Source organism: Aquarana catesbeiana, linkage group LG12 (genome assembly GCF_042186555.1).
Source record: "Aquarana catesbeiana isolate 2022-GZ linkage group LG12, ASM4218655v1, whole genome shotgun sequence".
Classification (NCBI taxonomy): Eukaryota; Metazoa; Chordata; class Amphibia; order Anura; family Ranidae; genus Aquarana; species Aquarana catesbeiana.
In genome coordinates this window covers 191,324,050-191,339,426 of record NC_133335.1, presented here as the reverse complement: position 1 = coordinate 191,339,426, position 15,377 = coordinate 191,324,050, and the positions used below count along the sequence as shown (strand labels likewise).

Genomic DNA, 15,377 nt, shown 5'->3' with positions numbered 1-15,377 from the left:
TATACATATGTCTAATGGAATATCACTTGAACATAACCTGAAAGGATAAGCAAAGTTAAGCATAGATTCTGACAATACTTCTAGAAAGAGAAACCCAGGCCGGCCTGTTCAACCTTTTTAGGGGCCTATAAGTAGCAATGGCAGAATGTCCCCGTTGCAGATCTGATGGTCTTCCCCGGCAGTCGGAGCTCATTAACTGTATCCAATAAGGTGTAGTAACAGAGTGGTGGTATATCTTGTGCTTACTGCAGCTAAAAATGCCTATGTACAGTGTTTGAATAGAAGTGCAGTGAAGTGTTCCCAAAGTAAAGCTGTCTGTACACAGTGTCCCAGTAAAACAACCAAGGAAAGACTTGCAAAGTTGGGCAATTGCCCTCTCACCAACGACCAGGCTGACGACTCCCGAATAGACGTCCTGACTACAGACCCGCTGATCACCCAAATCCAGATCACGAAGCGTGGGTTGCTGTATGGTCAAGTTGGTGCTTGTCAGATGTCCGATAAACAACTGGCACTGCTGAACCCCTTCTCAATTGGGCAGGAATGTTGTACACCCATGTAGTAGGCCGCGATTTCACTCTCCCTGCGTGGAGAGATCCATCACACATGAGGCCTAGGAAGAAGAGCCTCCGTTTTTACTACTCCACTTGTCAGAGGGGATCGCTCCATTGATCCCCGCTGAGTCAGAGGATGACAAGTCCGTGTTGCCCCCTGTTCCTAAAAATGGGGCTATAGTGTAAATTTAGTTTTTGGCTGAGCTGTAAACAGCACAGATTGATTGTATATAGTATATTGGTTCTTTTCTAAACTTGTCTGTGTTGTGCATTTCCCACTGTTGCCAGTAGGTGTCACTGGTACCACAGGACAATGTGAGAATAACAACTAGGTTGAGCTGTAATGAATATTCTTTTTTCCTGAAACAGCCCAGTAGGAGGTTCCTAGCCGCTGTGCATTCTGGGAAGGGGTATTTATTGGACAGATGCCATGTGCTCTAATCAGTCCTCACCTCGTGGCCCTTCTGGCCTGAGGCTACGTTGCTGCAAACTCTGCAAGTAGGCCAAGAAGCCTGTCTGGGGCCTACTAATCCTGAGGTGGTCCGAGGCTGTCTTGCCTGTTTGGAAGAAGCCGAGCCAAGCTGAGGAGATCCAGGGGAGGACCCTTGCTGGAGAGAGTGAGGATGAAGGCTGGTCTCTCACAAGGGCCTGGTAACTCACTTGGAGGACGCATCTACATCTAACTACCCTTACAGTACTGCCAGGTCGGCTTAAAGGTTCTGGTGCTGTCAAGCTGCTCTACAATCTAATCAAGGTAATACGCTTCTGGCTGCTAAGTTTGTGAGAGAGACTTATCCAGGCATCTACCGGCTGCTAAGTCTGTGAGAGAGGCTTATCCAGACATCTTACTGGTTGCTAGGTCTGTGTGAGAGACCTACCCAGGTATTCAAGATCTGCTGAAAGTTGTTTGTCCTTTGATTTAAGGAGGAGTAAGTGATCTGCTAAAAAGGGTATCTGAAACCTCCCCGCAACACCTTTCCTACAACCTTTCTCAATTTATAATTAAAGCATTGAAAAATACCTAAAGTGACTGGCGCCCACATTTGTTCTAACTTCCCATTATAGCCATGGACTCAGCCCTGGGGTGAAGGTAAGCCCGCTCCCTGTATCTGGAGGTACCTTCCTGCTCCCAGTAGACCCGGGGGGGCGCTACATCCGTCTCTGCACTCTGTGCAGGGACGGACCTGTCAGACAGTCCGCTCTCCCCTATGGGGGGATCGGATGATTACGGACCGCCTGTCCGTTTTCATCCGATCTGATTCACCAGACGGATGGAAAATAGGACATCCATCCATCTGAATTTTGCGGAGCGGATCGGATGTCAGCGGACATGTCACTGCTGACATCCGACACTCCATAGAGCTGTATGGAGTGACTGTTCAGATCTGCCTGAAAAAACTGACAGGCGGATCTGAACGGTCCGCATGTGTGAAAGGGGCCTAATGCTCCATACACACGATCAGAAATTCCATCAGAAAAAACTTGGATGGTTTTACCGACTGAATTCCGGTCAAGCTTGCCTTGCATACACACGGTCACACAAAAGTTCTCTGAACTTTCGACTGTCAAGAACGCGCTGACGTACAACACTACGACAAGCCGAGAAAATGAAGTTCAATGCTTCCGAGCATTCGTCCAATTGTTTCCGAGCATACGTGATTTTTTGCGCGTCAGAATTGCATACAGACGATCGCGTTTTCGGATAGGAACCTTTTCCGACTGAAAAATAGAGAACCTGCTCTCAATCTTTTGCTGGCTGGAATTCTGCCAGCAAAAGTCTAATGGAGCATACACACGGTCGAAATTTCTGACCAAAAGCTCACATCCAACTTTTGCTGGCAGAATTTCTGATCGTGTGTACGGGGCATAAGACAAGTGTAAATCAAGGAATAAGTAAAAAGTGAAATTATGTGCAGCGCTCAAAACATGGAAATACATATGTATACAAACTAATGTACACTGTGCAATGACCACAAAAACTAATAATAATGAAAATGAGATGTGAAATTCACACCCAAACTAAAGTCCATGTGCCATCATATAAAAGTTGTTTTAAAACATAAACATAGCAGTCTTTAAATAAACAGTGAAAACAAATTGTGTACATAGAAGTGGGATTCCACGTGACATCAATGTTGAGGTGAGGAAACAGACAATAGAACCACCACCAGTTAGTGAGGAGGCTTACCTGAGGGAGAGCACTCAAATGAGCATATGCTTAGTGAGTCAACAAGGCTTATGGGGCAACTACCAAAATATGGAACCTCCACGTCTGAGTTCCAGATCAAGTTGAAAGGCAATCCAATTGGTGAAGAGATGTCACCAAGAAGCGGTACTCCACATAGTGTGAGTCCGTATAAACGTAAAATTTATTAAAAGAAAATTGGAAACACTCACATTTAGAAAGTGGATCAAGCGCTTAAAATTGAAGTTTGTGGGTAACGCAATGACATCAGCAGGGCTTGTCTGTTTAAAAAAACAAAATTACGGATACAGGCGACCTCTGACCTTTTTACCTTTTGCCTCAATAAGCTGGTTAGAGCCAACAACAGAGAAGGGAATACTGGCCTTTAAAAGCCTTGTCTGCTCCTTGAAGTCTTCATCTTCATCAGACTCTGGATCTGGAAGCTGATAAATCTTAATTCAACGTTCCTTAATCTCATCCATAATCCTTCTCTTCAGCCTCTCCCGCTCCTTTAGAGTCAATGTATCTGCTTTGGCAATAACAGGAACAATGTTCACTCTGTTGTGCAAAGCCTTCATAAACTCCACATCAAGGGGCTTCAAGTCGTGGCCAAAGGGGGAGATGAAGTAAAAGCAGCAGTGGACGCAGTTATCCACAATGTGCCGCCGATTTAAACCACTTTGGTCATGAAGATATCGCTCAAACTGGTCATCCACATAGAAAATAATGGGCCTGAAACAGTCTTCACAATTCATAGAATCACCATAGCCTGGAGTGTAAACCACTGTTAGACAATCTTATCTGCTGCATTGGGCACCACACGCTCAGGATACAAGTCAGTTGAGAAGAGGCTGTTAATAAGCGTTGATTTCCCCAGATTTCCCCAGTCCAGATTCACCTACAACCATCAGTGTAAACTCAAATCCCTTCCTTACAGACTTACGATGAACCTGATTCAAGAGAATCGCAAATCCAACATACCCTGGAGTTTCTGGGTTTGTGAACTGAGCCTGCAAGAAAGCCATCCACGGTTGCAGTGCCGCGGCTTCTCCTCCCGGCCAGCCGAATCCGCCTCCTGTCCTGAATGGCCGCTAGGAGAAGCTGGAAGACAATAGTGAATACTGATTCACTGGTGTCATAAGTGGGTGGGTTTGGGGCATAGTGCTCTGCGCCCCGAGCCCAACCTTTTTCAAGCCAATTAGAGCCTCGGGCTCTAATCATGTGGCTTGGGGAAAAAATAAACCTCATAGAAACCTATGAGTCCAGCACCCCGCATCAGCCCTGCTGATGTCATTGCGTTACCCACAAACTTCAGTTTTAAGCGCTTGATCCACTTTCTAAATGTGAGTGTTTCCAATTTTCTTTTAATAAATTTTACGTTTATAAGGATTCATGCTATGTGGAGTATTTTCTTTTTTGGTCATGCTATTTTGAAAGGATTTGGTCTGACAAGTTGGCTGCTTCTGAAGACCGCTTATTAGTGACATCTCTTGACCAATTGCCAACTTGATCTGGAACTCAGATGTGGAGGTCCCATATTTTGGTGGTTGCACCATAAGCCTTGTTGACTCACTGAGCATATGCTCATTTGAGTCCTCTCACTCCGGTAAGCCTCCTCACTAACCAGTGGTGGTTCTATTGTCTGTGTCCTCACCTCAACATTGATGTCACGTGGAATCCCACTTCTATTTACACAATTTGTTTTCACTGTTTATTTAAAGACTGCTGTTTATGTTTTAAAACAACTTTTATATGATGGCACATGGACTTTAGTTTGGTGTGCATTTCACATCTCATTTTCATTATTATTAGTTTTTGTGGTCATTGCACAGTGTACATTAGTTTGTATACATATGTATTTCCATGTTTTGAGCGCTGCACATAATTTCACTTTTTACTGGTTTCTTTTATAGACCTTCCCAGCAATCTCCCTGACGGTAGCAAAGATCCCTGGGATATGTGGTCCGGGCATATAGCCATGCAGGGGAATAGCCATCTGGTGGAACTACTAATCCCACAATCCCTTTGCTTGGGCTCACAAATATGATGTCAGTTTATTAACACCAGGCACTAGAGGGATAATATAATATACAGATAGGGCAGGGAATAACTGTTCATTGCAATTGTAGTCCATATTGCTACATTTTACCCCCACTTGAAAGTCTTTGGTCCCCAAAGACAGAACACAACCTGTAGGATCACTTCACTGTATCATAAGAAAGTGACTGGTTAATCATATGACAAACTAGAAATTGAATCAGCCAACAACTGATCCAAAGAGGGACCTTCTAACAATAAACTATGTACATTATCAGGCAAAGTCATATCAAGTTTATGACAGGCCACTAACAAATTAGTGGCCCACCCAGTAGTGTCAGGCGGTGGATCAAGGTCATCCTTTACTAAAGGTTCAATAAAGGAGGCAAGTGCTTGACTAGAACGCTGAGCGGTAGGAATGAGTTCATCAGAATTTTCCCCAAAGGTATCATACGTCAGTCTTTTTGGAGGGCATATTTTCTGTCTCAATCTGGAGTAGATATTTTCCAGCAGTTCTGATTCAGACTCTGATTCCTGTTCTGGTTCAAACTCCAGTTCAAGGTCTGTTTCAAGCTCCTGTTCAAGCTCTGGCTCAAGCTCTGGTCTCTTTCTCTACTTCATTGGTGTGAGAACTGGGGGTATCTGGCACACTGTGTACTTCATTGGGTTCCGTCTTGACGTCCTTGTTTCCTCTTAGTGGGTGGGAATCTAGCACTTCATATTCTGGTAGTGGAAGACGTGTCTCCCTTGCGAAGGGTGTCCCCTGAGTGGTGAGATTGCCTTCTAAGGTGAAATCCATAACCAATCAAGGTCTAATTCCTCCTCCTCACTCTCCTCTTCAGTTGGCATAACTTTGGCAGGCTTTCCTGGCCCTAGGCCTTAGCGTAGGGGACTGATAAGTGTCTTGACAGGAAGATGAAGGTACTCTGACAGCCTTGGATATAGGCAGCAGATGGTTTCGGTGCTAGGTCTTCAGAGGCCCAGTCTTACCTCAGGTCAGATCTGGTACACAGAAAGCCCAGATAATCGTTTACAGACAACGTAAGGTTGGGAGTGGCATCGATCAGACAGTTTATGTTTCCCAGGCACTCCTAGGTTGCGCAACAACACTCGATCTCCGGGTTGTAGGTCCTGGACATTCACTCTGAGATCGAAGTTTTTCTTGTTCCTCTGTTCTCTGGTGGTGGATGCTTCCTTGGCTTTCTCATATCTTCAAAATCTTCCGAAGCCTGTCGACATACCCCTGGTAGGAGGCCTGAGAGGTATGATCTAACGATGTTTCAAAAGCCAGATTCACAGGTAAACAAGCTTCTCTTCCAAACATCAGTCTGTAGGGGGAGTACCCAGTAGAATCCTGTGAGGTGCTATTATAAGCATGTACTATTGCAGCTATATGGTCTCCCCATGCTGTGTTTTTTCAGAGGGAAGTGTTCCCAAAATATTCAGCAGGGTACAGTTAAAATGCCCAGGTTACGGATCCCATTGGGGGTGGTAAGGAGTAGTCCTGGAATTCTTTATACTTAAAAGTTCACATAATCTTCTAAAAAGCTTGCTCTCAAAGTCCCGACCTTGGTCTGAATGTAGGCGTGGTGGCAGCCCATAATGAAAGAAAACTAGGGTTTTTGCTACAGTACTGGCTTGCTGGCCCCTAGTAGGGATGAGCTTGATGTTCGGGTCGAACATAAGTTCAACTCGAACATAAGGGGTTTACTCGTTCACCGAAGAGCGAACATTATGGGGCGTTTGCAGCAAATTTGAGTGCCGCGGAACGCCCCATAATGCACTGGGAGATCGCAGTGCATTGCTGTATGATGATTGGTCAAAGCATGCACCTGATGCAGCGTGCTCTGCTAAGAGAGCCATAATTGGCCAAAGGCAGGGTGCCTTTGGCCAGTCATGGCTCAGGAGGACTAAGTCCACGCCGTGTGTAGTGTTGTTAGCGTGGACAGAGAGATAGCTTGATTTAGATTGAGCAGACCGGTTATTCAGTTAGTGGCAGTGTATTTGATATATATATATATACTCTGCATTTAGCATAGACTATATATTCAGGGTTTACTCTATATTCAGTCAGTGCAGGCAGTGTATTAATATAAATAAATAAATAAATAAATAAATATATATATATATATATATATATATATACACACACACAGACTCGTGTGTATATATATGTGTATATATATATATATATATATATATATATATATATATATATATATATATATATTAATATATATACTCTGCATCCAGTGTAGCCTATATCTTCAGTGCATTCCATGGTGTACTGTTTCTAATACACTTCAGGCGGTGTATTAATAAATATATATATATATATATATATATATATATATATATATATATATATATATATATATATATATATACATATACAGTCTCGTATATATCTACATATATATAGATATATACTCTGCTTCCAGTGTAGCCTATATCTACAGTGCATTCTGTGGTATACTGTTTCTAATACACTTCAGGCGGTGTACACAGTATCTAATACAGTGTGTACAGTTTCTACTACACTTCTGGTGGTGTACACAGTACAAAATACAGTGCAGCCCTTGTACAGTTTCTAATACAGTGCAGGTGGTGTACACAGTATCTAATATAGTGTGTACAGTTTCTACTACTTTTCTGGTGGTGTACACAGTATCTAATACAGTGCATACAGTTTCTACTACACTTCTGGTGGAGTACACAGTACACAATACAGTGCCGCCGTAGTACAGTATCTACTAATTTGCAGGTGGTGTACACAGTATCTACTACAGTGTGTACAGCTTCTACTACACACAGTACAGTGCAGCCGTAGTACTGTTGCTAATACAGTGCAGGCAATGTACACAGTATCTAATACAGTTTGTACAGTTTCTAATACACTTCTGGTGGTGTACACAGTACAGTGCAGCTGTAGTACAGTTGCTAATACAGTGCAGGTGGTGTACACAGTATCTAATACAGTGTGTACAGTTTCTACTACACTTCTGTTGGTATACACAGTACACAATACAGTGCAACCGTAGTACAGTATCTACTACTTTGCAGGCGGTATACACAGTATCTAATACAGTGTGTACAGTTTCTACTACACTTCTGCTGGTGTACACAGTACACAATACAGTGCAGCCATAGTACAGTTGTTAATGCAGTGCAGGCGGTGTACACAGTATCTAATACAGTGTGTACAGTTTCTACTACACTTCTGGTGGTGTACACAGTACACAATACTGTGCAGCTGTAGTAAAGTTTCTAATACAGTGCAGGCGGTGTACACAGTATCTAATACAGTGTGTACAGTTTCTACTACACATCTGGTGGTATACACAGTACACAATACAGTGCAGCTGTAGTACAGTATCTACTACTTTGCAGACGGTGTACACAGTATCTAATACAGTGTGTACAGTTTCTACTACACTTCTGGTGGTGTACACAGTATACAATACAGTGCAACCATTGTGCAGTTGCTAATACAGTGCAGGCGGTGTACACAGTATCTAATACAGTGTGTACAGTTTTTACTACACATCTGGTGGTGTACACAGTACACAATACAGTGCAGCTGTAGTACAGTTTCTAATACAGTGCAGGCGGTGTACACAGTATCTAATACAGTGTGTACAGTTTCTACTACACTTCTGGTGCTGTACACAGTATACAATACAGTGCAGCCATTGTGCAGTTGCTAATACAGTGCAGGCGGTGTACACAGTATCTAATACAGTGTGTACAGTTTCTACTACACTCCTGGTGGTGTACACATTACACAATACAATGCAGCCATAGTACAGTATCTACTACTTTGCAGGCGGTGTACACAGTATATAATACAGTGTGTACAGTTTCTAATACACTTCTGGTGGTGTATACAGTACACAATACAGTGCAGCCGTAGTACAGTTTCTAATACAGTGCAGACGGTGTATGCAGTATCTAATACAGTGTGTACAGTTTCTAATACACTTCTGGTGGTGTACACAGTACAGTGCAGCCGTAGTATAGTTGCTAATACATTGCAGGTGGTGTACACAGTATCTAATACAGTGTGTACAGTTTCTACTACACTTCTGGTGGTGTACACAGTACACAATACAGTGCAACCGTAGTACAGTATCTACTACTTTGCCGGCGGTGTACACAGTATCTAATACAGTGTGTACAGTTTCTACTACACTTCTGGTGGTGTACACAGTGCACAATACAGTGCAACCGTAGTACAGTATCTACTACTTTGCAGGCGGTGTACACAGTATCTAATACAGTGTGTACAGTTTCCACTACACTTCTGGTGGTGTACACAGTACACAATACAGTGCAGCCATAGTACAGTATCTACTACTTTGCAGGCGGTGTACACAGTATTTAATACAGTGTGTACAGTTTCTGCTACACTTCTGGTGGTGTACACAGTACACAATACAGTGCAGCCATAGTACAGTTGCTAATACAGTGCAGGCGGTGTACACAGTGTCTAATACAGTGTGTACAGTTTCTACTACACTTCTGGTGGTGTACACAGTACACAATACAGTGCAGCCATAGTACAGTATCTACTACTTTGCAGGCGGTGTACACAGTATTTAATACAGTGTGTACAGTTTCTGCTACACTTCTGGTGGTGTACACAATACTGTGCAGCTGTAGTACAGTTCCTAATACAGTGCAGGCAGTGTACACAGTATCTAGTACAGTGTGTACAGTTTCTACTACACATCTGGTGGTGTACACAGTACACAATACAGTGCAGCTGTAGTACAGTTCCTAATGCAGTGCAGGCGGTGTACACAGTATCTAGTACAGTGTGTACAGTTTCTACTACACATCTGGTGGTGTACACAGTACACAATACAGTGCAGCTGTAGTACAGTTTCTAATACAGTGCAGGCGGTGTACACAGTATCTAATACAGTGTGTACAGTTTCTACTACACTTCTGGTGCTGTACACAGTATACAATACAGTGCAGCCATTGTGCAGTTGCTAATACAGTGCAGGCGGTGTACACAGTATCTAATACAGTGTGTACAGTTTCTACTACACTTCTGGTGGTGTACACAGTACACAATACAGTGCAGCTGTAGTACAGTATATACAACTTTGCAGGCGGTGTACACAGTATCTAATACAGTGTGTACAGTTTCTACTACACTTCTGGTGGTGTACACAGTACACAATACAGTGTAGCCATAGTACAGTATCTAGTACTTTGCAGGCGGTGTACACAGTATCTAATACAGTGTGTACAGTTTCTACTACACTTCTGGTGGTGTACACAGTATACAATTCAGTGCAGCCGTTGTGCAGGCGGTGTAAACAGTATCTAATACAGTGTGCACAGTTTCTACTACACTTCTGGTAGTGTACACAGTACACAATACAGTGCAGCCGTAGTACAGTATCTATTACTTTGCAGGCAGTGTACACAGTATCTAATACAGTGTGTACAGTTTCTACTACACTTCTGGTGGTGTACACAGTACACAATACAGTGCAGCTGTAGTACAGTTTCTAATACAGTGCAGGCGGTGTACAAAGTATCTAATACAGTGTGTACGGTTTCTACTACATGTCTGGTTGTATTCACAGTACACAGTACAGTGCAGCCGTAGTACAGTTGCTAATACAGTGCAGGTGGTGTACACAGTATCTAATACAGTGTGTACAGTTTCTACTATACTTCTGGTGGTGTACACAGTACACAATACAGTGCAGCTGTATGTTCAAAAGGATTACTGCTCCAGGTGATAGGCCCGTGTTCACACCATCCTTGTGTTTCAGGAGATGGAGGGTGCTGGCTCAGCAAGGACAATAAAAAGAGAAAACAAGTAGGACAGCTACAGTCCGATATATTGCCTTTATTGATAAAACTTAGTCCAACAGAGGCACAGGTACAGATTATAACTGACGCGTTTTGCACCATTAGTTGCTCTTAGTCATTACTGTAGGACTGAGCCCAATCTATCTTTTATACACATAAATCACTGGTCACCTGACCAATTGTGTCTAATCTAGATTGAGGTCAGGTGTAGTCCTCAAAAACTTTCACACACATGAAAAGGAGGAGTGGACGTGGAGGCGATCAGAGTAGACAAAATGTAAGTGGATTAACCCATGAAAGGAGAAATGAGTAAATAAATGATAAATGAAGAGTTCAAGTTCAAAATACTTCATGGCCCCAGTGTGTGTGTGTATAGACACAGATATGTGTATGCAATTGACCACCACCAGGAGGTGTCAGAACAAGACATCTGTCCCTGGTTATGCGATAAAAAGCACACACGTACATGCATACACACATATGGAAGGACCCTTACATATCATGGGAAGGACTATGTACAAGAGCACAACTAACTTTATTAATGTTAGATTGAATTTTAAACAAATTTGTCTAGGACAATGTAAATGCAATTACAGGCCATATTGTCTCTCCATTCAACTCTGGGTATTAATTGGTGTCATAAATATTAGTAGTATAATGTTAAAAATATATATATATATTTTCAGTACAATCCTAATATAGTGAGATGGAAAGAAGGCGGATATAAAGTTGCCCACTATAAAAAGACCTTTCAAAGCAGAAAGGTGAGACATACAGTAAATGGCCAGGGTGAAGCAGATAATTGAATCGAGTCTTGGATTGACGAACTGACAGATGAATGGAAAGTAAAACCCCATATACTATAGGAGCTCATGCTTTCAATCATAAAAATGGGATACATCCCATTCAAAATTTAACCCCGCCGGCTTTCTAGTATTGAGATGAAATATCCAGAACACTTCTCTTTTACAGAGTGTTCTGAATCTGTCGTCCCCTTTAATGGATGTAAAAATCCTCTCCATTCCCTGTATGGTTAAACATGAAACATTCTTGTCATGCACATCAATCCAATGTCTGGCGACATTGGTCGAGTGATTCTTTTCAATGTCATGCAGATGATCGTAGAGGCGGTCTCTCAGCCATCGAGTAGTCCGTCCCACGTATTGTATATTATATGAACCACAGGTGACAACATAAATCAAGAATTTCGTATTGCAATTAAAAAAATTAAAGGATCTTGAATATTCTGCCAGTGATAGCAGAACAAACAACATCACCCCCTTTATGAAAGGACAATAGGCACATGTTTTGCTCCCAAATCTGAAGGTGCCTTTGAACTTCAACCATTGAGTAAATGTGAGGGCATACAGTGTTCTGGTTCCACCACTACTAAGACATGTCACTATGTTAATGAGGCAGGTGTTTTGGTACCACCAACACCTAAGGCCCAATTTTCTGCAGAGTATATAGGGAAGGCCGTATAGTATATATACTGCTGTTCAGAGTATATAGTGCCTGGGGGACCCCATGCCATTTTTTAAAAAATTTGGTTGCGGGGTTCCCCTTAATATCCATACCAGACCTAAAGGGCCTGGTATGGATTTTGGGGGTGACATCCACATTTTTTTTTTTGTGTTTTTGATACTTTTATCTATATTGCTGGGATCCGGCAATACATTACAGCCACGAGCAGTTTTACATTACATTTTTTCCTTTAGAAATGTAATTTTGCTGTGGCACTGTTATAAACATGGGAACACTGTGCTACTTTACAGACATACTAAGGACACTCCCAGGCATGATATTTAAAGGAATATTTTATTTTTAATGTTTCACTTTAAGCATTATTAAAATCACTGCTCCCGATAAAACAGCCTTTTTTAAAACCTTTTTTTGCATTGATACATGTCCCCTGGGGCAGGACCCAGGTCCCCAAACACTTTTTATGGCAATAACTTGCATATAAGCCTTTAAAATTAGCACTTTTGTTTTTTCACATTCGTGTCCCATAGACTTTAATGGTGTTTGCGTGTTCGAACAAATTTTTTGGTGGTTCGCATGTTCTGCTGCGAACTGAAAGGGCAGTGTTCGGCTCATCCCTAGTCCCTAGTGGGGAAAGCTTGGGCGTATCGAGTGAAATGATCTGTCACAACCAGGGCATTACTCCATCCACTCAAGTCAGGTTCCAAATACAAGAAATCAATGCACACCAACTCCATTGGTCCCTGACTCTGTAGATGGCCCATTGGGGCTACCCTGCCTGGTAAAGTCTTTCTCTGAATGCATCTGATGCAAGTGTAGCAAGGTCTCTGACCTTATGCAGTCTAATAGGACCTACAAGGCCAAAGATAGCTGACATCCTTCAATATGTGGTGGGTTGTGAGGCATAGTGGGTGGCAAAGATGGTTAAAGTCATTGGGCGCCAGACACTTCTTGGATGCAAAAGAGGTTTTATTTCTTTTAACAGTCCCTTTTGTATTTTGGGGGGAAAAAAGGGTTAGGTCCAGGACACCTTTAGGTAGTTGCAAATTATATTGGCAGACTCTGAGACTTCAATAGGAGGACAGCCATGCAGGGAAAGGCCACAGCAAGGAGCCACATCTAAGACACTACCACTACTAAGACCACTACTAAGACATTACCACTACTAAGACATGTCAACACTGCAAAATTGTGCTTAGGCATTAACATTTGTTTTACCCTTAGTTGTCAAGGGGTTAATGTGCTTGTTTCCACAAAACTCTGGCCTAGACTGGCATTTTAGACCTTGGCATAGGCTCACCCTGCCACAACAGACACACACTGGAAGTCTTCAGCTGCCTTGTAAAGGTAATATCTGGGTTTCTGGTGTATGCTACACCTTTTAAGAAGGAAAGGGCTGCTGCAGGTGAGCCTGCCCTCTGCTTTTGCATTGCTACAGATGAGCCTGCTTTCTGCTTTTGCATTGCTACAGGTGAGCCTGTTCTCTGATTTTGCATGGCTAAAGGTGAGCCTGCTCTCTGCTTTTGCATTGCTACATATGAGCTTGCCCTCTGCTTTTGCATTTCTTCAGGTGATGTACACAAAAAAATACCAGTGATAAAATTGCGCTTGCACTAAAGTATGAGCCGCTAACACAGCAAAAAGAATAATTGCTAAATAAACCAATAGAAACCAAAAGTGTAGCGCTAAATGAAAATGAAAATGCACCCTAAATATACAAATTGTAAAATTAAAATGAGTAAATGTCCGGTGTTTTAAATAAAGAATAAATGTCCATGAAAAACAAATTGAATGTCCATCAATGGACTAATGGTTGAAGTCCATAAATAATGAGGACCTTAATGGTCACCACCTGTGAAAAATGTGCAGAATGCCGTCACCAGCGTATAACTCTATATAAACTATTTTTGAGACAATACACAGCTGGTTACTAATTAGTCCACCATATGTATATATTAGATCTTGTTGGTTGGTAAGTGAAAAGACCAGTTCGATACACCACACCACAGTGTCTTCACGAAAACGTGCAATTCCCACAGCCAGTGAAGGTGGAAGCTTACCGGAGGATTTGAACCCAAAGCAGCATATACTGTAAGGGTCAAACCAGCTTGTATTGCACACCGGCAATGGGGGGAAGATCTTGGCAACCTGGAGGTGAAGGGATCCCAAGGGACTTCATGGAAATGTCTTCTCCGCATATAACGTTAAATATCCCAGCATATGGCACATAAGAGATAGAAAAGGGGCCACATAGTGTGATTCCGTAAACAAAGTACTTTTATTATAAAAAGAAATACACTTACATTTAAGAAGATAAAAAAAGCGCTTGTACATAAAATGAAGGCGGCAGTGGAGTCCTCCCGACGCGTTTCGTCTAACAAGACTTCGTCTAGGGGTATCCATCCACTGCAGCCTGACTCCCTAATATAGGTACTGTAATCCTTATGATGTGACTCCAGCCCATTCAATTCCGTAAATTAGCACTTCCGGGTTGCCCAAGATGGCGGACCCGCGTGCGTTCCAAGCTTCAATCTCGCGGGTGTACTTTGCGTTCCACCTCGATATAATATAGCCCAATACTCCCAATGTAACAAAATCCCACTTATACCCATACTAGTATAACGGGGAGGAGATAGTATTATATGCGATACCGATGTTGCAATATAGTTAAAACGAAAACTATTTCCTTGTGTGTGCGGAGACAATTCCCCGCACATCTCGCGATATGCCATCGTGACGTCATGACGCGGGAACGGAAATGCGCTTAAGCAAGCCTCGTTCTGAAGCGGCTTGCGTTTCAACTATGCTTGATTAATAGGAAGCTTGCGTTCCACCGTACGTTGCATCTACAAACCGTACGGCGTCGCAAGAGTCAGACATACCAGCAAGATTTCTCATAGGAAAACTTTTATTAATCAGTCTTAATAATGAAAATACAAAACTGAGCAGTCAAACCACTCGATTTTATGTCTGCGGGAAAAACATTCACTCATGTAGGCGCCCATGTACATGAGTGTATGCTGCCTTGTGCATTTCCGTATTTCCGTTTCAACGAATTAGATGTAAGTGACAATACTCTTGGCCAAAACTATAATTATAATGGTGACTCAATAGAAATGACCAAATTGAATATGGAGGGTCACATATGTATATAGCATGTAAGATGTCTTATGCATAGGGAATTCAATGGACTGGATTCACATAAATGCATACACTTCGAATCGATTGTTACAACTCAAAGATAGAAATTGTGTATACAATTAGAACATACATATTCATCAATA

General features: G+C 42.3%; 1 pseudogene; it reads right to left on the bottom strand.

Annotated features, from left to right (window-relative positions):
• Positions 1-3,038: 3,038 nt before the first annotated feature.
• Positions 3,039-3,764, bottom strand: LOC141114228 (septin-2B-like; annotated as a pseudogene).
• Between the last annotated feature and the right edge of the window lie 11,613 nt (positions 3,765-15,377).